Below are 24,900 nucleotides of genomic sequence, written 5' to 3' on the forward strand. Positions count from 1 at the left end.
TCCAGCATGGTTTGGAAGGTAGAGGTGGAAAGGAAGCCTCATTATAATATTTTAAATTCAGGAGGAAGCAGTAGAACACATTTTACTGTCAAAGATGTGTGCTTTGGCTCAATTTTGACATGGAGACATTATTCCAAGAAACAAAAGACAGCTATTTTAATATTTTTTGCTTATGTTTTCACTTGTGTTACATTGGGGAATTTTATTTCCTTATTTCTTCAAAGCACTCTGAAAACTTTCTAAAGGAACATAGATAACTCCAAAATGATAATATTACACTTCTTATGTGGAAACTTTGGGTATTTTCTTAAAGAAAGAATTTTGAAAGCATTTTTTTTAATTTCCCCACAGAATGCTAAAATGGGAAATGAGCAGATCTTAATGTCACAATTTGTTCAAATAGCATTACTTTATGTGGTTGTTTCTGTATGGTAGCTTTGATTCATTTTTTTCCTTTATCTTGAAGTAAAATACCCATACATTGCTCTTTAGTTTTAAGGTTGAATTCAATAGTAACTGACCCTTCTTTGTACACTCTGCAGATATGAGATATTTTTATTTGTGTTGTATCCCCAGATGTTATTTGAAAAGAGTGTCAATGTTTATGCCTTTTCTATGCACAGTTGACTCCAAGTCTTTGTTTAAAAAAGAGCAACCATTTTTCCTTTCTATGGTTGCCAGGCTGCTGTTTCTTGGGAGTTCAGAGCTATTCCCTTTGTTTTGCCACTGCTTCTAAGAGTTCTCAAAATATTCCTTACATTCCTGCTTATAATTACTCAACCTTGGTCCTCCACCAGTACTGTGAATATTTTGCAATATCCTCTCTATACCTAAGATGATTAGTGATGTTGAACATTTTTTCATATGTCTATTGGCCATCTGTATATCTTCTTTGGAGAAGTGTCTATTCAGTCCTTTGCTCATTTTTAAATTGGACCGTTTATATGACTTCTTTTAAAAAAAAAAAAAGATATTTTATTGATTTTCTACAGAGAGGAAGGGAGAAGGATAGAGAGTTAGAAGCATCTATGAGAGAGAAACATCCATCAGCTCCCTCCTTCCCCCCCCCCCCCCCCCACTGGGGATGTGCCCACAACCAAGGCACATGCCCTTGACTGGAATCGAACTTGGGACCTTTATGTCTGTAGGCCGACGTTCTATCCACTGAGTCAAACCGGTTTCGGCTGTATGACTTCTTTATATATTTTGAAAATTAATTCCTTATATATCGTTGGTGAATATGTTCTCCCATTGAGTGGGTTCCCTTTTAATTTTGTTGGTGGCTTTTTTGATGTGCAGATGCTTTTTAGTTTGATGTAGTCCTATTTTTTTTCTTCATTTTTCTTATCCTAGGAGATGTATTGGTGAAAATATTGCTATGTGAGATGTTTTGAGACTTTACTGCCCATGCTTTCTTCTAGGACTTTTATAGTTTTCTTCTAGAAACTTTTAATAGTTTTGCAACTTTTATTTAAGTCTCCTTTTTTTTTTTTTTCCATTTTAAGTTTATTCTAGTGCATGGTATAAGTTTGTGGTCTAGTTTCTTTTTTTTTTTTTTTTTGCATGTACCTGTCCAATTTTCCCAGCACCATTTATTGACAAGACTATCATACTTTATTGTATGCTCTTGCCTCCTTTGTCAAATATTAATTGACCATATTGGCATGGGTTGATTTCTGGGTTCTCTATTCTGCTCCATTGGTCTATATGCCTATTCTTCTGTCAGTACAAGGCTATTTTTTAAATTTAAATGGCTTTGTAGTATAGTTTGATATCAAAACTATAAAGAACTTTGTTGTTCTTTCTGAAGATTGCTGAGGCTATTTGGGGTCTCCTTTTGGTTCCATCTAAATTTTTGGAATGTTCTAGATCTGTGAACTATACCATTGGTATTTTAATAGGGATTGCTTTGGGTAGATATTTGAATGATGTTAATTCTTCCAGTCTATGAACATGGTATATGCTCCCACTTGTTTGTATCTTCCTCCATTTTCTTTTCAATGTCCTATGATTTTCCTTGGTTAAGTTTATTCCCAGGTATATTATTTTTTGTTGTTGTTGCAATGGTCATTGGGGTTATTTGTTTAATTTATCTTTCTGAGAGTTCATTATTGGTGTAAAAAAATGCCATCCATTTCTGGATGATAATTTTGTATCCTACTTTGCCACAGTCATTTATTAAATCTAGAAGTTTTTTGGTGGAGTATTTAGGGTGTTCTGTGTATAATATCATGTCATTTGTGAATAATGGCAGTTTTACTTCTTACTTTCTAATTTTGATGCCTTTTATTTATTTTTTCTTGCCTGATCACTGTGGGTAGGATTTCCAGTACTATTTTGAAGGAGAATGGTGAAGGCGGAGAACTCTGTTGTGTTCCTTATCTTAAGGGAAACACTTGTAGTTTTTGCCCATTGAATAAGATGTTGGTTGTAAATTTGTATGTTGAGGTATAGTCTCTCTATTTCCTCTTTGCTGAGAGTTGTTATCATAAACAGGCACTATATTTTGTCTAATGCTTTTTCTGAATCTATTGATATGATCATGTGATTTTTAGCATTCATTTTATTTTTGATGTATCACATTTGTGGATTTGTGAATACTGTACCAGCTTTGCATCTCTGGAGTAAATATCACTTGATCATGGTGTATGATCTTAATGTGTTGCTGAATCCAAATATTTTTTGAGGATTTTAGCATCTACGTTCTTTAGGGATATTGGTTTGTAATTTTTTATTTTATTTTGTAGTGTCTTTATCTGTTTTTGGAATTAGGATAATACTGGCTACATAAAAAGGGCTTGGAAGTCTTTCTTCCTCTTGGATTTTTTGAAATAGTTAAAAAGGATAAAGGTTAATTCCTTTTTGAATGTTTGTGACAAGATAAATATAGCAAGTGAGACATTATATAGAAACTTATATAGCAATTTGGCAGTTATTGTATTTGTGTTGGTTCTAATAAAAAATGGGCCTGGGTTTGTTTTTTTTGGTCTTATTTTATTTTATTTTTTTCTAGTAATTAGTTTTTATTGTATTTATGAAATTATTAGTATGAGGTCAAGTGGGGAGAAAGAAACTCTTTCTTCACCACAGATAGTTTGAAAAGCAAGCAAAGGCTTTTACCTATTTTTACCCCTCTGGATACCCTAAACTTGACCAAAATACCCTATTCCAGGTAACTGTGCAAAATGATTACAGGAAAGGTACTTTAACATTGAAAAGGGCAGAGAAATTATTGGAGTGATATATCCAGAGTCATGGTCTAGAATAGGGGTGGGGAACATCCGGCCTTCAAACAATATAAGGCCCATGAAACCATTTGGTCTGGCCCTGCCAAGGCATTACGGGTGAGTTAATTAAATGTTGGATCAAATATAGCAGGCTAATTTTTAAGTTTATAAGTTAGTATGGCCCACAAATGTTGTTATAAATATCCAAATGGCCTTTGGCAGAAAAAACGTTCCTCACCCCTGGTCTAGACTGTGATCTAGACATGCTTAATAACTAAAATATGATTCTTTATATTTCTGAAATCAACATAAAAGTTTTCTGCACAAAGAATCAATGATTCTCACCTAGTGTGACCAAGAACAATGTCTGTTCCTGTCTAGCATGACTTTTTTCTAGTCTTTGCCAAGATTACCATTTATGAGTGACTTCTAATTCTTTAACAGTTACAACTTTATTCCTGCTCTTGTGTATCCCACTTATGGGTAAGAATTATTGAGAGCTGAAACCAGTTTGGCTCAGTGGATAGAGAGTCAGCCTGTGAACTGAAGGGTCCCGGGTTCAATTCCGGTCAAGGGCATGTGCCTTGATTGTGGGCAAGTCCCCAGTATGGGGTGTGCAGGAGGCAGCTGATTGATGTTTCTCTCTCATCGATGTTTCTAACTCTCTATCCCTCCCTCTTCTTTTCTGTAAAAAATCAATAAAATATATTAAAAAAAAAAAGAATTATTGAGATACTCAGTCATAGATGTGTTCCAGCTTTCTGACAGCATCCAATCTAGAACAAAGACCTGCTCTTCTGGGGTCTTCCTCGAATCACCCAACCAAAGCCTACATCCTGTTAATGGGTTTTTTCCCTGACACTTTTTATTACTGAGATGTTAATGTCATTCTCCCTCCATGCAATTTGCAATAAACCTTGCTTGTCCACTGTCGATGAGCTCCTGGTGGTTTTTGGCTGGAGGGGTTGACATGCTTTACCATTTTGCTTTTACATCTTTGTGAGGTGAGGGTCCAGTGGTCAACAGTCAGGGTGATGGCAGGCATTTCACACTTTTCTCAGTGGGGAGACACTTCTGGCTGAGAATCCCAGCTGAAAATAGATTTCTTTCCTCCACAGATCCCTGGCATTTGCTCTGTGACACCATTAAATCTCCCCTGGCAGTAGTGGCATCTCACAATCCTATTTTGTGGTCTACAAATTTGCCAAAATAAAGGATTGTTTGGTTAGTAGAATTTATGGCATATATTTCATAACATAAGGAAACTGGATTTTTTCTAGGCTTGCTTGAACAATATGGCTTTGTTAATTCTCCTGGGTTATCATTAGAGGAAACTGGTTGGGAGTGGAAGAACTGACTGGTGATGGTTCTTTTGAGTTATCCAGTACAGTGATTTCCTCATGAGTTGATCCAGGGAGCTGTTCTAGGACAGAAGTTTTCAACTTTTTTTCTAACATTTGGAATTTCTCCATCCTATGAAATCACTAGTGGTTATCTAATAAAATAATATGTAACATGGATAAACTCAAGAAAGGCCTTGGTTAAAAAGCAAGGTGTGAGCCGAAACCGGTTTGGCTCAGTGGTAGAGCGTCGGTCTGCGGACTGAAAGGTCCCAGGTTCAATTCCGGTCAAGGGCACGTATCTTGGTTGCAAGCACATCCCCAGTAGGGGGTGTGCAAGAGGCAACTGGTCGATGTTTCTCTCTCATCCACGTTTCTATCTCTCTCCCTTCCTCTCTGTAAAAAAATAAATAAAATATATTAAAAAAAAAAAAAAAGCAAGGTGTGAGATGTTCCTCCTCCTGGTTCCTTGTCTTCTTGTCTTACTCTCCTTCCAGACTACTCCTGACACATCTAACAGCAACCATCACTGTTAGGGCAGGAGGTCTTGGACACTTTAGGTTAACAATTTGGGAAACACAAACAGAACCTCTTTTCTAAAATATCTGATATCCACATTTGGTTAATACTGGAGATATATTATGCTTTTTAGGTTTGGGGCATGGCCAAATTAAGTCTTCATTCACTAACTCAGAAAGAAAGCAACCTTAAGATTTCCTTGTTGTAAGACTTTTGCTTTGGGATTTGGTACCTTCAAAAACATATTCTTGCTGAAACCAGTTTGGCTCAGTGGATAGAACGTCGGCCTGTGGACTGAAGGGTCCCAGGTTCTATTCCAGTCAGGGGCATGTACCTTGGTTGTGGGCACATCCCCAGTGGGGGTTGTGCAGGAGGCAGCTGGTTGATGTTTCTCTCTCATTTATGTTTCTAACTATCTATCCCTCTCCCTTCTCTCTGTAAAAAAATCAATAAAATATATTAAAAAAAAAACCATATTCTTGTCATGCCTCTTTCAGAAAGTCTGTCTGTAGAGGCATTTTTTAAGAAGTCTATTTAAAAAATTATTATGAAATAGTATACTTGGGATTGAGAACATTTGACCAGTGATTGTAAATACAGCTTCATCTAGTAAATGAAGTGTTTGATACTAAAAATAGATAAACTCTGCAGCTATTTATCATGGATTTAGAAAAGAGGGCTTTCTAGCGCTGGTCTTTAGATATTGACATTTGAACATCTGCTTTTTATGAGAAGAACCTGATCACTAATGGCCAGTCACCTTTCACCTTTCACCTTTTCCTTCTGTGGAACATGTATATAGGTGTCATGCATTTTATTGATGGGATAAGAGGGATATCTGTGTTTTCAAGGTTTACATGTTGATTTAGAAGACCCTGAAGTTCTGAGGAACAATGGAGTGAAACCTTGTTTCAGCTCTAGGCACCTAACCAGACTGTTTTAGCAAGACCTTACCGAGAATGTGAATGCTTCTTTCACACAGTCTGGCTCCTAGGAAACCAATGATTGTTAACTACAGTACCCTCTTTTTTCTGTCTGTAATTATTGGTCCTCAAGATTTTGTGATTAATAATGATAATTAACGTTACAAAGTAAGAAACACTGCAGTTTACCTAACGTGATCTAATTTGTGGAAAAATTCTTCTCTGAAGTGAATACCTTGGTGAGAATCCTGTAATTTTCAGATCATCTTCTCCACCAGATACAGAGCTCCTTTATCATATTTTTCTCTGTGTGGTACTCCAACCTCTGCTCTGAAGACTTCTAAGGATGGGAAGCTCACTACTTTCCATCTTATTTATCGTATATAGAGCTCTGCCACATAGAAAGTTCTTCCGGAGGTTCTACTTAGAAACATGAAGTGAAAATATATTTCTCCACTTATTAGATTCTTCAGTGTTGACAAAGATATAGTGACAATGCTTGCCCTCTTACTGTTGTTATTACAATACTTAGGTTTCTCATAATGAACACTTGATCATTCAGTGCACCATGCAGCAAACCTCTTAATTTTTAGGAAACATTTTCCTTATTAGTGTGATAGATGCCATATCCTGGCTAGAATGGAATTAACCAGACACAAGTCACAATTTTAACATTCCTCTCAAGCTTTACATTTGATCAAATATTTTAAATTATGAATCTCAGAGTGAGCCTTTTTTTAAAAAAAATTTTTGAGAATGACTAAGAATCCTACGGCATTAGCTTGGCTATACTATTGTTCATAGTCTTCCCAACTTTGTTCATTTCATATCTTTTTCATTAGGTGATGGTGGTTAATATGCTATCTTATATCTTATATCCATTCTTTTCATACTAGAGGGTTTTTTTTTAAAACATACAACCAAGAGTATGCATTTTCTATAACTTTGTGGAAACTGTTGACGTGAGATAGAGATAAAAGGGGCATGGTGGGTCCCTAGCTCAAACTACCGGAAAATTCATTTTTTTAATTAAATGGCATTATCAAAGAAAGCTTGATATTTTTTTAAAATGAAGTGATAGGACTTGCCAACCCCAGTTTAAATATATGAGATTTCTGGAAGGCTTACTTTTGTCTGGTGATGTCCCTAAGTGGAAGTTCTTTATAGATTGAGAGGACTGTGCTATTAGATGCCAGGGTGTCATATGAACATGGCAGGACCCAGTCTGAGCATGTGAAGCCCAAGAGAAAATGAAGAACAGCACTTAGTGAGAGATTCTGCAAATGTTAGCAACCAAACACAGTGGGAAACGTTTTATTTAGCATTATCTGTGAAACACTATGCTTTTAACATAGTGATTGGAATCTTGGGGCAATACTTCCTTTGGGCTTGCAGGATACTTGATCTTGCTTAGAGGGTGCCAATATTTCATGCTTGCCTGCCTAGCTTCATATAGTCCTTTATTGTGCATGCCTGGCTCTGAGGATGGTATTAACTGGCTGCCAGGACAAGAATGCAGACTAAGCATAGTGATGTGGGTTCAGCTCAAATTAAGTCCCTGTGAGATACCTGTTTCTATTTGGTCAGCTGCATGCATTGTCACCATTGGCTTCAACTATGGGACCACATTTAGACTTAACATAATGATGAGGGAAGACTCCAAGCCATATTGGCCCTAGACCCTCACCACTGATCTACAGTTTTCAGGGAGGGGCCCCATTTTATATACTGCACTTGGAACAATCTTGAAAGTATATTAATTTATAAGGATGCTTTTACATTTGTGCTGTATTTATAGAACTACCTTCTTAACTCTTTCCCATAACACTTGTGGGTTGGCATTAGATCAGTGATTCTTTTTGTCCCACCTTTTGGACCCTTATATTATGAAGTATTTTGTAAACCAGACAGAAGAATGCTTATTAAGTAATGAATCATTTTACACTAGCTGGTCAAAGTTCCCAATGAGTACAAATTACTCTTTTTCTACACTGGTTCATATTTTTTCAATAAAAAGATTAAGTTGTTCATAGACTTGTACCTTCAGCTTATGACACAGTAACAATCATTCCAGATCTACTGCCTCCACTGGTTCTTATGGGCCCAGGAATCTGAAATTAGAAAATTGTTAACTATAAACTTCCTGAGATTCTAGGACTGATGTTCTTTCTATGACTCTATAACTAATTTGGTGTTTTATTTATCCTTGTGGACAGTGCATTTTACCCCGAGGAAGAAATCAAAGCATCACACTGACCATTATTCATTAATCATAAACTGAAGTGGGAATGGCATAGACTAGTATTACTTTTCTAAACTTTGAGATGTGGTCACTTTCTAATAATGCTTTTTCTACATTTTAAAATTAATTTTTAAATCACTAAGTATATATGTTCTGGGTTCATGAAGGCTGTGAGGAACTTCTAACAAAATGTGGAAATAATCACATAAAGAGAAATATATGTGTGTATATGTATATGTATATAATGTATAAAAAAACCACACATACATACATACATATGTCAGTATACAGTCATGCATTGTATAATGAGATTTTTGTCAATGACCGACCCCATGGAGAATGGTGGTCCCATAAGGTTATAATGGAGCTATAAAATTCCTGTCACCTAGTGATGCTGTACTCATCTGTTTGTGACCATGCTGATGTACACAGACCTACTGTGCTGCCAGTCATATAAAAGGATAGCACATACAATTAAGTACAGTCCATAATACTTAATAGTATTTTAAAGAGAACTCTTTCTACTTCTAAAATAAGTTTTCTGTAAAACAGTATGACCTGTTAGGACAGCAGCAGCCTTACACATCTCATATGTACTGAGTCTCTTGATTGAATGCTTTTTTCTCCTGTGCTTGATTTAATCTCATGTTGTTTTGTACAGTAACATGCACTAAGCTTTGTTGCTATATTATTATGTGATAATATATTATTATAATACAAGGAGCCCAGTGCACGAAATCATGTGGTCCTGCCCTGCCTTGACACCCGAACCTCTTGACACAGAGTTCCAGCATGCCTGGCCTGGCCCCTGACCCCTCTGGACGATTTAAGCCCCACCCTCAGTCCCTCCAGTCACCTTGGGCTGGTCCCACCATCTCTGGGTGCCTCCCCACTTCCACCCTGTCTCCGAAGAACATTGCGACTCGGCCCTGTCATGGCTCCACAGGAGAGTGTGGAAACCTCCTGCCTGCTGCACTGTGCTCCTTTCCCAGGGAGGTGGGTAGTGGGGTGCTCTAAGTGTGAGTGTTAGGTGGTAAAGGACTGGTGAGGGGGGTGCTATGAGCTCTCACCCCTCCCATCCCCGCCAAAGGATCATCCATCTTCTCTGAGCACCTCCCCACTTCCGCCCCATTTTTGTCCTGCCACGCATGTGCAGGCAGCCTACTGCGATTGGTTGTGATATTACAGAGTCCTTTATTATTATATAGGATTTCTACGATGTTCACACAATAATATATAATAATATTAATAATAATATTTCTATGATGTTTGCACAATAACGAATTGCCTAACTATGGATTTCTCAGAATGTGTCCCTGTTGCTAAGCAGCACATGACTGTGTTTGTGTATGTATGAGACTGTTCCTTGGACATGCTCAAAGGGAAGTACCAAGTTACCTCACCATAAGAATGTAGTGCCAGCTGTGTTGATGAAGCCACCTCTCTGGCAGAGTTCTTCATATCTTGCATTTGAGGGATATGCAACTGAAGTTGAGAGCCATTGTTCTCCCCAAGGGGCCTCTAACCTTAGTGGGCATCAGGATCTCCTGGAGAGCTTGTGGGGACACGGATTGCTAGAGTTTCTGGTTCTAGCTACATTTCTAACAAGTTCTCAGTGCCACACTCCATAACTTTACTGCCTGCATGTTTGTGTGCAATGACACTGGATACTGGTTTTTCCCAGCTGACCAACTCTCTCTGGTAGGGAATTTCAGCTTTTGTGTGTGTGTGTGTGTGTGTGTGTGTGGTTCTGTCTTGGCCCTTGCCCACTGCCCAGTCATAATCCCAGCCAGTTTGACTCAGCACCTTTCAGTCCCAGATTGGATTAACTGTGGACAACTACAACTTCCTCTCACGGTTTCCTTGCCTGGAGTCTACATGTTCTTTGGAAGCTCCCGGTGAGTGCCATCTCTCCAAGCCATGTTCTGGTAGAATACAGAAATGGAGTGAAATTGGATATGCCACTTAAAGTGTCTGGTTCTCAGATTTTTATTTTCGTTCACTTAAAGATTTTCTGGTGGTAGGTGGAACTGTGAAGTGGATAGTTATGTTAAGTTACTCAGTAGCCAGTGGTCATGAAGAAATGCTCTCAAGCTTCTGAATCTCTTTGCTTTCAACAACTTGTGTGCAGCTGTGCCATGGACAACACAGAGGCCTCAAGATCTTCATTTGTCCTGGGGCCATCATGCTCCCTGGGATCCCAGAAGTCAACCCTGTACTCTCCATGCATCAGTTCTATGCTTTACCCACTCTCTTCTGTATATTCACTTTCAACCAAGATGATCTCTTCCAATTTAATGGCTTCAAATACCATCTATACATTGTGACTCTGTATGGCCCAGACTACTCCTCCCAGCTCCAGACTTCTGAGGGTATCCTGCTGCCTACTCAGCTTTTCCACTTGAATGTCTAATAGTCATCTCAATTTTAACTGGGTCGGAAGATTAACCCTTCACAGCCACCCTTGCACGATTTCCTCCAAAAATAGGTGTGGGCACTGTTTCTTAGGCCAAAAAACTAGGCTTTTGCTAGATTTCTTTCTTGCTTTCTTTCTTTTTCTTTTTTTCCTTTTCTCATCTCTCCAATAAAATCCATAAATAATTCTTGAGGTTTTTCTACAAAATATGTTCTGAATCTACTTATTAAATCTTCAAAGCTACAACTTTTCTCCAAACCCTCACTTCTTCCCTGGAAACTGCAGTGATCTCCTTTTTGTTTTGTTTTGTTTTGTTTTGTTTTTTTCTTGTCCATTTTTGCCCCTCTTTGTCCTTACATAGAAGTTGAAGTGATCTTTCTGAATTTGGTGAACTTTTCTCTCTTTAAAGCCTTCAGTCACTTCCCATTAAAATCTTACCATGACTTTTAAGAATCTTATGTCAGTAGTTCCAATAATCATTGTTTATCATGATCAACTAAAGAGCTGTTAAAAATATTTAGCTTCCTATACTCCAGCCCCAGAGTGCACGAATTTGGTCCAGGAGAAGGCTCAGCATGAATAGATTACAATACATGCTTCTCCAAATGATCCTAACAGCATCTAGAGTTGAGAATCATTGTTGTGTTAAAAAGGCCTCCAACCTTAGAAAAGGTATGAGATTCTTGTGGAGGGTTTCTTAAAACAGATTTCTGGGCGCCATTTTGGGTTTCTGATTCAGTAGATCTGTGCAGGGGTCTGAAAGTTTGTATTCCTACCAAATTCTGAGGTGATATTTTCAGAACCACTATTCTTTGAGATCTGATCTTAGCACACTTCTCTGATATCATCCTCTTGTTCACTATATTCAGCCAGTTTTGTCTTCCTTTTGAGTTTTGAATAATTTAAATTTTCCCCATTTCTGACCTTTTGAAAGTTCTGTTTCTTAAGACTTCTTAGAATATTCTTTTCTAGATCTTTAAAAGATTCCTACTCATCATTTGGGTGTTGACAAATTTAATTCCTCAATATGGGTTTTCTTGGCCCTTCTAGATAAAACAGAAACCCTAGTCATTCTATACAATATCAGTGTTTTAAATCCTACTTGTAGCCATTATTTGGGGAGGCATGTTTGTCTCTACTAAGGATAAGAACTTTCCCCCCTGGGTTTCAAACAATATTTGGCATAAAGTATGTCCTCAATGAATTAATATTGACAGACTGCATGGTGTGCATATTGCAATAGAGAATTGATTACTATTTTGAAAAGTGAACTATAGATATTTCTTTGATGTTTTTAGGTTTCTCTGTAAGTTTCACAAATGAAAGGAGTGCTATGAACTTGAAAGTTTTAAGTTTTCTAAGGTTTCATCTAAATCAAATTCGTGAACCTGAATAGTGTTTCATTGCTGTGGTTTTTATAACTAGATTTTTTTCTCCTCTCATTTTCCCCTCTCCTCTTTTTCCCACATAGAACAAGTAAAGGGGGCAAGGCAACATTATACTGAGTTCCACCCACACTGAGTTCAACACAATAGTAGCAGCATAGTGTGCCTTTTAAATTAATTTACTCCTATTAGACAACAAAAACAGATATAGATCAGCATGGCTTCCTATTGCCTACATTTTATAAAATACATTATAAAATACTATGCTTTGGATTAATTCCTTGGAAGAAAATAAATTATGCTTATGTGTTGACTTTCCATTGAGGTTGTTACTATAACAACCTGTAGTTCCTACTGAGCACTGATCGCATACATTTTTGTGTAAAGGCTTCTTTTTCATGCTAAACTAGAAATTCCAGGAAAGTTGGAGCTGTGTCTGTAATGCTTACTCTTATATCAATCCACAAAATCAGGCCTATGCTTGATACACAATAGGAACACATTAACTATTCGATGAGTTACTGAAAGAATGAAGACACCTACATTCTGTGGGCAGTCTGCTGGCTATCACCTTCCAGATCTCGGGAACCTTAATTGAATAAATGCTTCTTATGTGCAAAATTCCTCTCCTTCCTTTCCCATTGGTACCTTTAGTACTCTGCCTTACAACCTTTCATTTCTTTCTGTGGCTTCTCCTTGATGGAACATTAAAATGTTTCTCGAGCCAAGGACGAAAAGCCACACCTCTTTAGTTTCTTGGATTGTTTGACTTCTTTTCCTGGTAGACATGTATCAGTCTTTCCAACTCTGTGCCCCTTGGTAACTCCCAGGATTCTTTATATTTCTAGGAGTGAGTTCTTCCTCTTTGTGCTTTTTAGGAGAAAAACAAATTGCTTTATTGGCATCTAGATAGTACTTGGCTGAGTCTTGCATTCATTCAATAAGGATTTTTTTGAGAACCTTCTGCAATGCTACTTTCAATGCTGAGGATGCAGTGCAAAAGCAGGCAATGCAAAAGCCCCAATGGAGTTCAGACAGAGTGGGGAATACAGACATTACTTTTTAAATTGATTTTATTATTAATACTATATTATTTACTTTGATTTACTTGTTTTATTTCCTCATCACCATTTTTCTTCTCTATGCCCTCTTCTACCTCTACCCACCCTTCTCCCCCTGTAATTATCACCCTGTTGTCCATGTCCATGAGTTCTCTCTCTCTTTTTTTTTTTTTTGTCCAGTCCCCCCTCACTCCATCCTTATCCCCCATCCCCCACCAGACTGCTCTCCAGCTTTGAGACTGCCTTTATTTTGCTTGGTAGTTTAGTTTGTTCATTAAATTCCACATCATTTTTTAAAAAAGTTACCCAACTGTGTAAATAAAGATAAACTGGCATAACTGTTATAAAGGAAGGGGACATTGTTTTATGAAATAAATAACAAAGTCATCTGGCCTAGGCTAGGAGTCAGGAAAGTCTCCCTAAGGAAATGGTAGTTGAGGTGACTTTTTAAAGATAGTTAGGAGTTCCCTAGGTAAGGCTCTGATTGAGCATATCTTATAAATTAAGAGGACAAGGGAGAACACAGTGTCAGATTATCAGGGTTGGCGGAGATACAGTTTGACTTCCAAAGAACATGAATCTGTCACCGTGGTCCTCCTGAGCGACCACAGATGTTCAATCATACCACTAATACTAGTTACACTTTATGAGCACTGACTATTATGTGTGAGGCAAAGATCTGCCCTTTAAGGGAATTGTTTTAATCCTGTCAACAGCTTCCATTTATGGGTAAATGTCCAGAGGAGGGCATGTCTTGTCCTAAGTCTCACACAAGACTGGATACCTGGCATTCAGAATCTGTGTTTCCCACTGTTATGTAATCCTGGTACCAGGGAGTCTTCCTAATATTATAAATAGCTTGGGCAGTTTGAATTCAAACCTATATGGATCTCTATTTATATATGCATTCCCTACCATATGCATATGTATGTATCCTATATAATAAAATATTAATATGCAAATTGACAGAATCGTGGAATGATCAGTTGCTATGATGTGCTCTAACCACCAGGGGCCAGACTCAGAAAGTAGAAGCTGCCCCCTGGTGGCCAGTGCACTTGCCAGAAGCCAGGCTCATGACTCGTGAGCACAGCAGCAGTGACAAGAGCGTCTCCCACCTCTATGACAGGATCCTCTCCCTCCTCTGTGGCAGTGCTAAGGACTTCTCAGGATCCCAGACTTTGAGAAGGCGCAGACCGGGCTGAGGGCCCATCACAACCCCAGTGCACAAACGTTGTGCACTGGGCCTTTATTATTTATATAAAATAGACCATTTAGGTATAAATATATATAATATACTAGAAGCTTGGTGCATGGATTTGTGTACCTTTGGGGTCCCTTGGCCTGGTCTGCATGCTCTCACAATCCAGGATCTCTCGGGGGATGTCGGAGAACTGGTTTTGGCTCAATCCCTGCAGGCCAGGCCAAAGGACTATTGGTGCACTAATCTGGTATTGGGCCGGTTTTGGTCCAATCCCCGCAGGCCAGGCTGAGGGGCCCCACTGGTGCACGAATTCATGCACCCGGCCTCTAGTATGCATATAAGATCTTTGATTAATCTCTTCCAACCCTCCCCCCCGCCTTCCCTCTGAGATTCATCAGTCTGTAACATGTTTCCATGCCTGTGGTTTTCGCTCCTGCATTGAGCATCTGCCCCTGGTGGTCAGTGTGCATCATAGCTACCAGCTGGTCGCTGGTCACTTAAGCTTTTATATATATACAATAGATATGTATGCATAGTTAATATATATGGAGGCTGAAAATATAATCTTAATGATTTGAAACCAAGCAATATAACTGAAAAATTTGCTTGATGGGATAGTCAGGTGAGCATAATTAGCAATTAACAAATGGACTGAGCTGTTTTCTATCAAATTGGCATGCCTAACTGCAGCAGGTGAGGGAACTTCATTATGGCAAGTGAAAAGCTTCTGTGTCTAGCCTTATCCTCTGCCACTAAAGCATCTGTCCACATCTCTTTCCACGGTAGCTGCGTATAGCTTTAAATAGCAAACCCTGGATTCTCTCTGCCAACTTTTCTCAAGCCAGCCAGGGTTACTGTGGGGCCAGGGTTGCACAAATGATGCCACGATGCCATCTGAGCGAGGCCAGGGAAGGGGTTAGTGAATTGGCCAGCTGCCTGGGCACCAGTGCAGGGAAGCCACGGAGCAGTGCAGCAATTTCCTGTTTGGGGTGAAGCCCTAGAAGGCTGGTTCTGGCTAATCCCAGCCTCTTAAATTCTTTTGTGATACTTGACTGCACCCCTCCCACACACCCTCTCAGAGAAGAATTTGATTTGCACTGTCCACAGGTACAAGGGAATCATAAAGCCCCATCCCACTCCAGCTGATAGTCATTTTGCCTGGGATTTCCACTATTGGAAAAGGCAAATATACTCTTTAGTTATGAGTTTTTAGCTTAGGTCAAATCGCATTAGTAATGGAGCAGACCTGCTCCTTGAAGGACACTGAAGAGATGGGAGACAGGAGAGGTGAGGTGGACTGTGGAGACGAAGCATACATCAGGAAATGCCTGAAGAATCAGGCGATGCCTAGGAAAATAGACCATCAGGAAGGAGATGTACTAAAGAAAAGTCTGTACATTTTTTGTTCTTCACAGTTGTACTTAAGTCTGATCTTGACTTTGCCCCTTCTCTTTCTTTGGAGAGTGAGGACAAAAGAAAAGAAGCAGATTAATTTTTATAAATTCCTTTTAGGGTCATTTCTATCAAGGTGATGAACAGTTCCACACTAAGTAGGGATGATAAGTAGCTTCTTGTCTGATCCATCCTAATTGCCTCAGCAATGGTTTTCTTTTGTAATGTCAGATGCCACTCTCATAATTGGTGGAATTTCAGGGAGACATTTGAGGGCAGACTAAATAGGAGTGGGGTCCCAAGACTCTGCTTTGACTCTCAGTAATATGGAGCAGATGCCCTTCCCAGTGTAGACTACCCTGGAGCTGTGAGCACACCTCGCAGGGGAAGTAAGGGTCTGTGTGTCCTCCCAGGATTTTAGTAATGGACCTGCATGGCCCTTGGATATTGAAGAGCCATTCCCATTTATGGATGAGAAAAGTGATGCCCAGAGAAGTTGAGTGCTGAAATCCATGTCATACATTTCAAATTATGAAAGAACTGGGTTCATAACCCTGTGTCCAGCATCTTCCCTTTGTACCACCTGGTTCTGAATCCAAAGCACTCCTGAGGGGTCTCAAGGCCTCTTCCTAGTCTGTTCAATTAAGTTTTTCCTTCTCCTCAACTTCAAATTCTTGATTTGGCAATATAAAATTATTATTTATTTCAGTATTTTACTTGAGCTGGCTGCCCTTTGCCTTTTCTCATGAAGCATCAATTCTCATTAGACAGTAATGTCCTTCAGAAAATATGTATCAGACTAACAACATGCATATTATTTAATAACAATAAGAAGCATACTGGTTAAGAAAAGAGTGTGGAGAGAGATCAACCAAAGGACTTGTATGCATGAATATAAGCCTAACCAGTGGTTATGGACAACAGGGGTTGGGGGAATACGTGGGGAGGGGTTTGGGATGGGAATAGGGGGATGAGGACAATTATGTGATACCATAATCAATAAAGAAATTTTAAAAAAAGAGTGTGGAGAGCAGTATGAATCCTGGCTTCATCACCTAGGCATAAAACCATTCTAAGTCCCCTGTTCTTATTGCTAAAATAATAAACAATAAATGAATAAACCTGTTGCATCAATTATTGTGAGAATAGATAATCTGTGTAAGCACTTAGTACAGGTCCTGAGACATAATAAATATTCAGTAACAATAATTATTCTTCTTTTTAGTTATGTTCAATGTTTTATTTAATTACCCATACAGCATTGTCATTGCCTTCACTTTAAAAATCATAGAACATTGTCAGCATGCACGTATTTAGACAAGGCTAGTGTTGCTTTCACCAACAGAACAGCAGATCTCTGACAGTTCTGAGGATCAGGTATGTATAGGTACCTGCATACCATTCTGCCTTCATCCTTCTTATCCTCCTTTCTTTCCATCCTTCCTTCTCTCCCTGCCTCCACCCCCCCTCTTGGAAGTCTCTCCCTTTTACTTACTTTTAAAGATTACTCTGAAGATTTGGGCAGTTCAAGCTTAAAAGAAAATACATTAAGTTAAACATTGTAGTCCTGACAGTGGAAAACAAGATACATTAAATCTTTAAAGGTAAATTATTTTTTTCTCAATTGGGCTAACCTTAAGTAGTTGTAGATCCTACTCATGGAAAACAATGTGCTTGTAAAATATGAAGGACAACATTGTTCTCAGGGTTTTGTTCTTTTTAATGTTAATTGTGTAAACAGGTAAGAGGTCTAGAAACTGTGCTTTTCAAGAAAAAAAAGAAGGAATTATTACTCTTGAGTCTGTGTTGCCTTCATGAAATTGTAAAGAAATTGTCTCAAAAATTACTGGAAATATAAAGTTTTTTTCTTCTTTTAATGTATGCATCAAATGTAGATTGAATGTATACTCTGCCTACATTTTCTTATTATTATTTAACTTTTATAGTAGTAAAATTTTTACTCTTTGTTATATGAAAGATTATTGGACAATGCTCAAAATGCTAATGAAATTAAAAATTAGGTTATTCAGCTATCATTATCCTCTCACATTCACAGAATAGCTGTATCTGAAAATAAAGTAAGAGTATATTATTTTCTATCTGGTGGGGTTATGGTTGAGATTTTAATATTTTTAAGACTTAAAACAATTCTGTTAAATAATTGCTAGTGTTAGGCAACTGGCTCACTTTGGTATTTGCTCAGTTCTTACGTGTGTGTTTTTAACTTTGAAGTGAATGTTAGACTTTATAATGGTTTTAACCTTTTAAAAATGTTGTAACATTTTTAACATGGTCAGAAATGAAGACTGTTCTTTTTTCATTGGTTATGATTAATTTCTATAGCAGTTTTCAAGAAAGTTGTTATACAATGCTTAGTGATGGAATAGAATAGAACCTATGTGGGAGAGACTTAAATGTTCAATTTATTAAGTACAGTCGCTCTATATTTATTCTAAAGTTAGTAATAGGAATGGTCTAATTTCAGAGGATCACTCTTTTTTTCACACAGTACCTGCTATGAATCCTAGATCTTGTAGGTGACTTCCATTCCTTGTTTCTGGTCTCGGAGTCTCAACTAACCTTGAGTGTTGTTTCGTGAAGGTATCTTCAACATGGCAGATTGAGCATCTCGTGAGGGTTATAATCAGGACAATGTAGGAGGTGAGGTGCTGCTTAATCTGTTCTGAGAGAGAGGACATTTCATGGAGGTACAATGTAAGTTGGAGAGAAACTAACCTAGTTAAGTTTTACTTAGCGTCTTTGCAAACTGGACCAGGTGTTAAAAAGATCAAAATCTGTACGACTGTTGAGGATGGAGTTTGGCCCGCCACACCTACTTAGAAGGTCAGTGGTGGGAGGAAGGGTTCTCAGCCTTTTTTTCCAATTATGAGTTTGTGTGTAGGAGAAAGGATGTACCATTTCCTCTTCGACTGTGAAGTGTCCTTCCCCTGGGGCCTTTTATTGTCTCAGTTCCAGCAATTTAACCTGGCATCTCACTTAAGTTTGTTCCGCCATAGAAGCTCCCATGTTTTCCTTCCCTGTTTGGTGAAAGGGACATCTGAAGCTTTGTGTATTGGGGGGAAGTTTTAGGGTCATCTTTTATGTGTAATTTAAGAAATAGTCACTTTCGAGGCTGTTTCTTTATAGAATTTGTTTTGGAACAGTTATAAGTAAATTTAGCGTTCACAGCAAGAATGATATAAACTGACATTTGTTGAGAACAGATTACATGCCAGAGACTCTGCTAAGTCCTCTCTTCTCTAATTCTAACAACAACCTTGTGAACTAGGTGCCAAGCTCTTTTTGAAAATTATTCAGAAGACACCTGCTATTATAAGGGAGTACGAGCATTAGAAAAACAAACAAGAGAGGTTGATCACTGTATAGACCTAGACTTAAACAGTTTGAGCCTGTTTATGTATTATCAGACATAAAGATAAGAAATGTTTGGATTCATTTTAAAATGTTAAGTAGCATTAATTTTGACTATTGTTTATTTTACTTATTTTTATCATTAAGGGCTGATTGTGTGTAAGAAACTGTTAAATGTTTTGGTGAGGATATAGATTATTTAAACAGGGGTATTTGAGAGTTTACAGTAGAGTAAGGAACAGTGATTACAGTTTGAATCTGGGCAGAAGTATAGACAAGCGTGGGGAATGGCAGAAAGACTGACTAGGCGACTGACTGGGTAAACTCAGGAGAAGCTGATTGCATGAAAATCTGATGAGCTTCCTGAGAGAGGGATTGCCCCAGGGAAGAAGAATTCAGTTCCTTTGAGCTATTCTGAATTTGAATTGGTCTTGGGCATTGAGAGACAGAGGAACTTGGGCCATGGGATATTTGTTCTTTTTAATATGGAACACTTCACAGATTTGTGTGTCATCCTTGCACAGGGGCCATGCTAATCACTGTGTCCTAATTTTTTAGCACATGTGCTGCCAAATTGAGCACTTTACACTGAGTGGCCAGATTATTATGATCTCTGAACACAAAATAATCTGGCCACTCAGTGTATATCCTATATAATAAAAGGCTAATATGCAAATTGTCCCCTTAACCAGGGTTTGACCAGCAGGCAGGCCGGCCAATGGCTCATGTCCCCTCCCCCTGGCCAGGCTGGCCGGACCCCACCCATGCACAAATTCATGCACCAGGCCTCTAAAGAAACACACACACACACACACACACACACACACACACACACACACACCTTAAGTGCCCAGATTATTATGTGCTCAGAGATCATAATAATCTGGCCACTCAGTGTATATTTTTCTTTTAAATCCCCACCCAAGGATATGTTTTCATTGACTTTTAGAGACATAGGAAGGAAGGGAGGGAGGGATGGAGGGAGGGAAGTAAGGTCGGGAGGGAGGGAAGGAAGGAGGGGGGAAGGAAGGAGGGAGGGAAGGAGAGAGAATGAGAATGGAGGGAAAGGGGTGGGAATTCAGAAGACAGAATAAGAATTGTTACTCTGATCCTATGGCCCAAGGAAGAGTTCAGAGAGGAAAGTCTTAAAAAGAATATTTACTATTTAAATATGAAGAGATCAGAAAGAGGGAGAATGCCAGTCTGCATGGAGAAAAATATAGTAGTAAAGATATAAAATTGGCAAATATGGGGAAGGAAGGAGAACTGTGAAACTTAATTGGTATCATCATGGGACATGTAAAGAGTTTCTGAGGGGCAGTATAAACAAGAATTTCCTGGTTGGCATTATACTCAAGAAGATTAAGTAATTAGTTTACATGATGGGGAGTAAAACAGGAGTGAAGAAGTGGTGGAGCAATTTAGAGGCTCTTCAGTAGCTACAATACACTAATGCGATGCAATGCAATGCAATACAATACAATAATAGGAAGGATTAGGAGCTGGAGAAGTAGCTGTGGACGTAGTGAAAGGGAAAAGATTGCGTAACAGTATTGAGTGGGATTCCTACAACTTGGCAACTGGTGTGGAAGAGTATGTGTAGTGGGATCAAAGATGAACTGAACTGAGCTGAAAGTTTTGGGATGACTAGAAAATATGGAAAACAGAACAGAAGAAAAACTTTTGATAAATTCCAAGACATATTGAATATGAACTGCCAACATGATGTGCAGATAGAGATGTTTAACAGACAGCCAGGAGCTGTGGGAACTCTGGAGAGATACAGGGCCAGGGAGAGGAATTTGAAGATATGGGCATAAGGAAGGTAACTGATGCTGAGCAGTGGATAGAGTTGAGGATGTTCAGATGGGAAGAGCTGAAATGTAGAGCCTTGGAGCATATGTATTTACGTTTATTTATTTATTTATTTATTTATTTATTTATTCATTCATTTATGCAATTTTAGGTTCATAGCAAATTTGAGCAGAAGGTACAGATTCCCAAGTACACTCTGCCCCCCTGCATATGCCTAAGATACTTATATTCAGGGAACAAGAAGAATAGGACCCAGAGGAAGAGGCAGAAAGAAGTAGCCCACCAAAGGAAAGTTAACACAAGAGTACAGAGTTTATAGAAAGCAAAAGATTTAAAGTTTAGGGTCAAGTTTAAATTGCTAAAATAACTAAATTACAGAATCTTTTTTGTTCGAAGTGGTCACATTAACTAAAATTATGCCAAAATAGCCCTGGCCAGGTAACCAGCTGGTCAGAGCATTGTCCTCATACATCAAGGTTGGGGGGCCTCGATCCCTCATCAGAGCACATACAAGAATAAATCAATGCTTAAGTAAGTAGAACAACAAATTGATCTCTCTCTCCCTCCCTCCTTCCCTCCCTCCCTCTCTCTGTCAAAAGGAATCAATAAGTAAAATTTTAAATTACACCAAAATAGTATTCCTAAGAAGACATTCCTATGGAATCTACTTAGTATAGAATCTATTCAGGTATTGGTATCTTGAGATTATATTTGTTCATGGTTGAATTAGCTAGGTGACATTTCAAAGTTTCCTTAAAATAAAAAGTATTCCTGTCCTAGCTGGTATGGCTCAATGGATAGAGCATCTGCCTGAAGATTGAAGGGTATCAGGTTCTATTCCTGCCAAGGGCACATGGCCTGGGTTGTAGGCTTGATCCCAAGTAGGGGGCGCACAGGAGGCAGCCAGTCAATGATTGTCATCATTGATGTTTCTATCTCTCTATCCCTTTCCCCTCTCCCTTCCTCTCTGAAATCAATAAAAATATATTAAAAATATTTCTCTTAATTCTTCTGTTTCTCAGTTCAGAAAATTGTATCAATATTATTTGACTCATCTTCCCCATGTTAAATATGACCACACTTTTGTTTTCTATAGTTGCCTTAAATATATCTTAAGAAAGTAAAATAAAAATAACTTAGTTTTTCTGTCCAAGAGTTATTTGTGGGCAATTTTAACTACTAATTTGTTTTAACCGCCCCCTGCCCCCTTCTCCTTTAGTCTGCTTATAAGCTGCTTCAGAATCATTACTATTAATGAGTCATTGCTGGGGTACAGATTAAAAGCTAACATCCCAAATTCATATAGGAGTAGTAGAGAGGACATTTGGAGGGGATGGTAGTATGCCTATATAGGTGGGCTTCCATATTTCTCTTTATAGAGTTATACATATTTTATAATGTACATGTGCTTATTTATTGCAGTTTATAGATGTACTTTTTGAATTGGTATTATTATTGTACATGGTGAATAATGATATTGTGCATTTCCATGACATTGTGTTTGTTATTTGCATATATTCGAAGGTGAAAATTACATGCTTGATGTGACTGGGAGCATATATGGCTTAAACAATAAGCATAAGTGCAGGGGCATTTATTTATTACCCATGTAGATCCGCAATAAAGTTTTAAACAAGTCAAAAGAGTCAGGGGTGCATTTATCTCTGTATTGGACATCAACACCAAGAGATATCAAGCCCTTAGGTAGGGAACCAGCTAAGTGTCTATAGAGTTTCATGTTAGGATAGAAGGATGAATGTAAAAATGGCTCTTGACTTTCCATCAACCTGAAAAGATATCATGGATGAAGTGGTGGGATTTTTGTAGTGATTTAAATACTAATTAAGAACAGTGCCCTATAAACAGTAGACCAAAACGTGGTGTGTTCTCAGCATATCCCAACCTCACCAGTTGGGTGTTTTAGTTGTCAAGAGAAATAGTACTGGCTAACATGATGAGACATGGAATATGCTTGACGTATTTTGGATGACTCACATAAACTTAAGGAAAAGCTAAACAGCCAAGCTTTAAGACGACAGGAACCAAGACAGCAAGAACTCTGTCAAAATCCATTTTCTGGGAGATTGGAATGGCTAAGTTCCAACCATCACATCCTGTAGATTCAAATCCCCAGGAGTGAGATTCCAATTCGGTCATCTTTGATTGAATCATCCTTTAAAAGATGGCATGCGAGGGGTTGCTGTCCTAAAGAAGAGTGAGGTGCGGTTAACACAAGAAGAGAAAAGAGGTGCTGGACAGGCAAACACCAGAGACCTGCCACAGACACTTACTGTGCTTCATCCTTCTTTTAAAAAAAGTTGTAAAGAATGGGCTTGAGTGGCCTCTGAAACGAAATCTATATTTGTATACACTTACATGTGCGGATAGACATCCCACTCATACATACATTATACACTGTCTTCAGATGATCTCTGCCACTCTTTCCCCTTACTCACTACTCTTGTGGTTGACTTACCAACTGCCACACTACAGGCTGCCCTTTTTCCCTCAAAGAGAAAATTTAAAGAAGTCCAAAAAGCCTCCCAGGACACATTATTATAGAGTGTCATATATGACAAGTACTGGGGTCAACTTAATATGGAAAGTCATTTTTGGGTTGATAATGAAGGCTGTTTATTTTTTTTAGGCAAAGAACTGTGTTTCCGTATCATTTAGTTAGAGTGGAATTGACATAGACTTACGTGACTATTCTTATCTGCCGGTAGGAGGAGATTCTCCTGCTAAAATAAGCTTTTTTTCCTGGTGTGCTGTTCGGCTTCTGGTTCAGAACTTCATTTGCTATGTTAAAAACATGTCCAAAAGGCACATGAAAACATGCTCAAAGTCACTAATTGTCCAAGAGGTGCAAATCAAAACAACAATGCGGTACCATCTCACTCCTGTCAGAATGGCCAACATCAACAAATCAACAAACGACAAGTGTTGGCGAGGTTGCGGAGAAAAAGGAACCCTCGTGCACTGCTGGTGGGAATGCAGACTGGTGCAACCACTGTGGAGAACAGTGTGGAGTTTCCTCAAAAAACTGAAAATGGAACTCCCATTTGACCCAGTAATCCCACTCCTAGGAATATATCCCAAGAAACTAGAAACACCAATCAGAAAGGATATTTGCACCCCTATGTTCATAGCAGCACAATCTACAATAGCCAGAATTTGGAAACAGCCTAGGTGCCCGTCAGCAGATGAATGGATCCAAAAACTATGGTACATCTACAGAATGGAGTACTATGCTGCCATAAAAAAGAAGGAATTCTCATCATTTGCAGCAACCTGGATGGAACTGGAGAGCATCATGCTGAGTGAAATAAGCCAATCATTGAAGGAGAAACACCACATGACCTCACTCATTGGTGGATGATAAAGATCATTATAAACTGATGAACCAAGAGACAGATATAGAGAAAGTAAAGCAACAGGCAGACTGTCAAATTACAGTGGGGAGGGGAGGAAGATCTGGGGGAGATAATAGATCAACTGAAGGACTTGTATACATGCATATAAGTACAACCAATGGACATAAAACTCTGGGGAGGGAGGGGATGTGTGGGAGAGAGGGAGGGGGCAAAAAAATCAATAAAATATGTAAAAAAAAATAATAAAATAAATAAATAAATAAAAATAAAAAAGGTAAAAAACCACCACAACAACAACAAAAAAAAAACATGTCCAGTGCTGTCAACAGAAATCTAGAGCTTGCATGTAAACTTTCCTCCCTGAAAACAAAGTGTTTTCAGCTTTTCTAGTAAACACCCTTTTATTACATCTATTTTTCTCAAAACAAGGTGGTTTGATTTGTGATGTCATTTGAAAAAAGTTAACCACGGGTGGAGCTAACACTGTCCGTGATACTATGGGAAAGATTTTAATTGTCAAAGGCCCTGTGGGTCACAGAAACCAACTACCTCTGCACTGAGCAGCGTTGGTCCTGTGGGCTGGAGCAGCTAAGCTCCATCAGGATCGCAGCAGTGGTGGTGATCGTGGGA

General features: G+C 38.5%; 1 protein-coding gene and 1 non-coding gene across 2 annotated transcripts in view; one reads left to right on the forward strand and one right to left on the reverse strand.

The window, feature by feature from the left end:
• ADAMTS3 (ADAM metallopeptidase with thrombospondin type 1 motif 3) overlaps positions 1 to 24,900 on the forward strand; it is a 233,873-nt gene that overhangs the window by 25,262 nt on the left and 183,711 nt on the right. The gene's annotated exons all lie outside the window — the stretch shown is intronic.
• On the reverse strand, positions 19,561 to 19,663 carry LOC118710139. Its single transcript, XR_004985316.1, has one exon. It is a non-coding gene; the product is annotated as a U6 spliceosomal RNA (small nuclear RNA).

Source organism: Pipistrellus kuhlii, unplaced genomic scaffold (genome assembly GCF_014108245.1).
Source record: "Pipistrellus kuhlii isolate mPipKuh1 unplaced genomic scaffold, mPipKuh1.p scaffold_m20_p_1, whole genome shotgun sequence".
In the NCBI taxonomy this organism is placed as follows: domain Eukaryota; kingdom Metazoa; phylum Chordata; class Mammalia; order Chiroptera; family Vespertilionidae; genus Pipistrellus; species Pipistrellus kuhlii.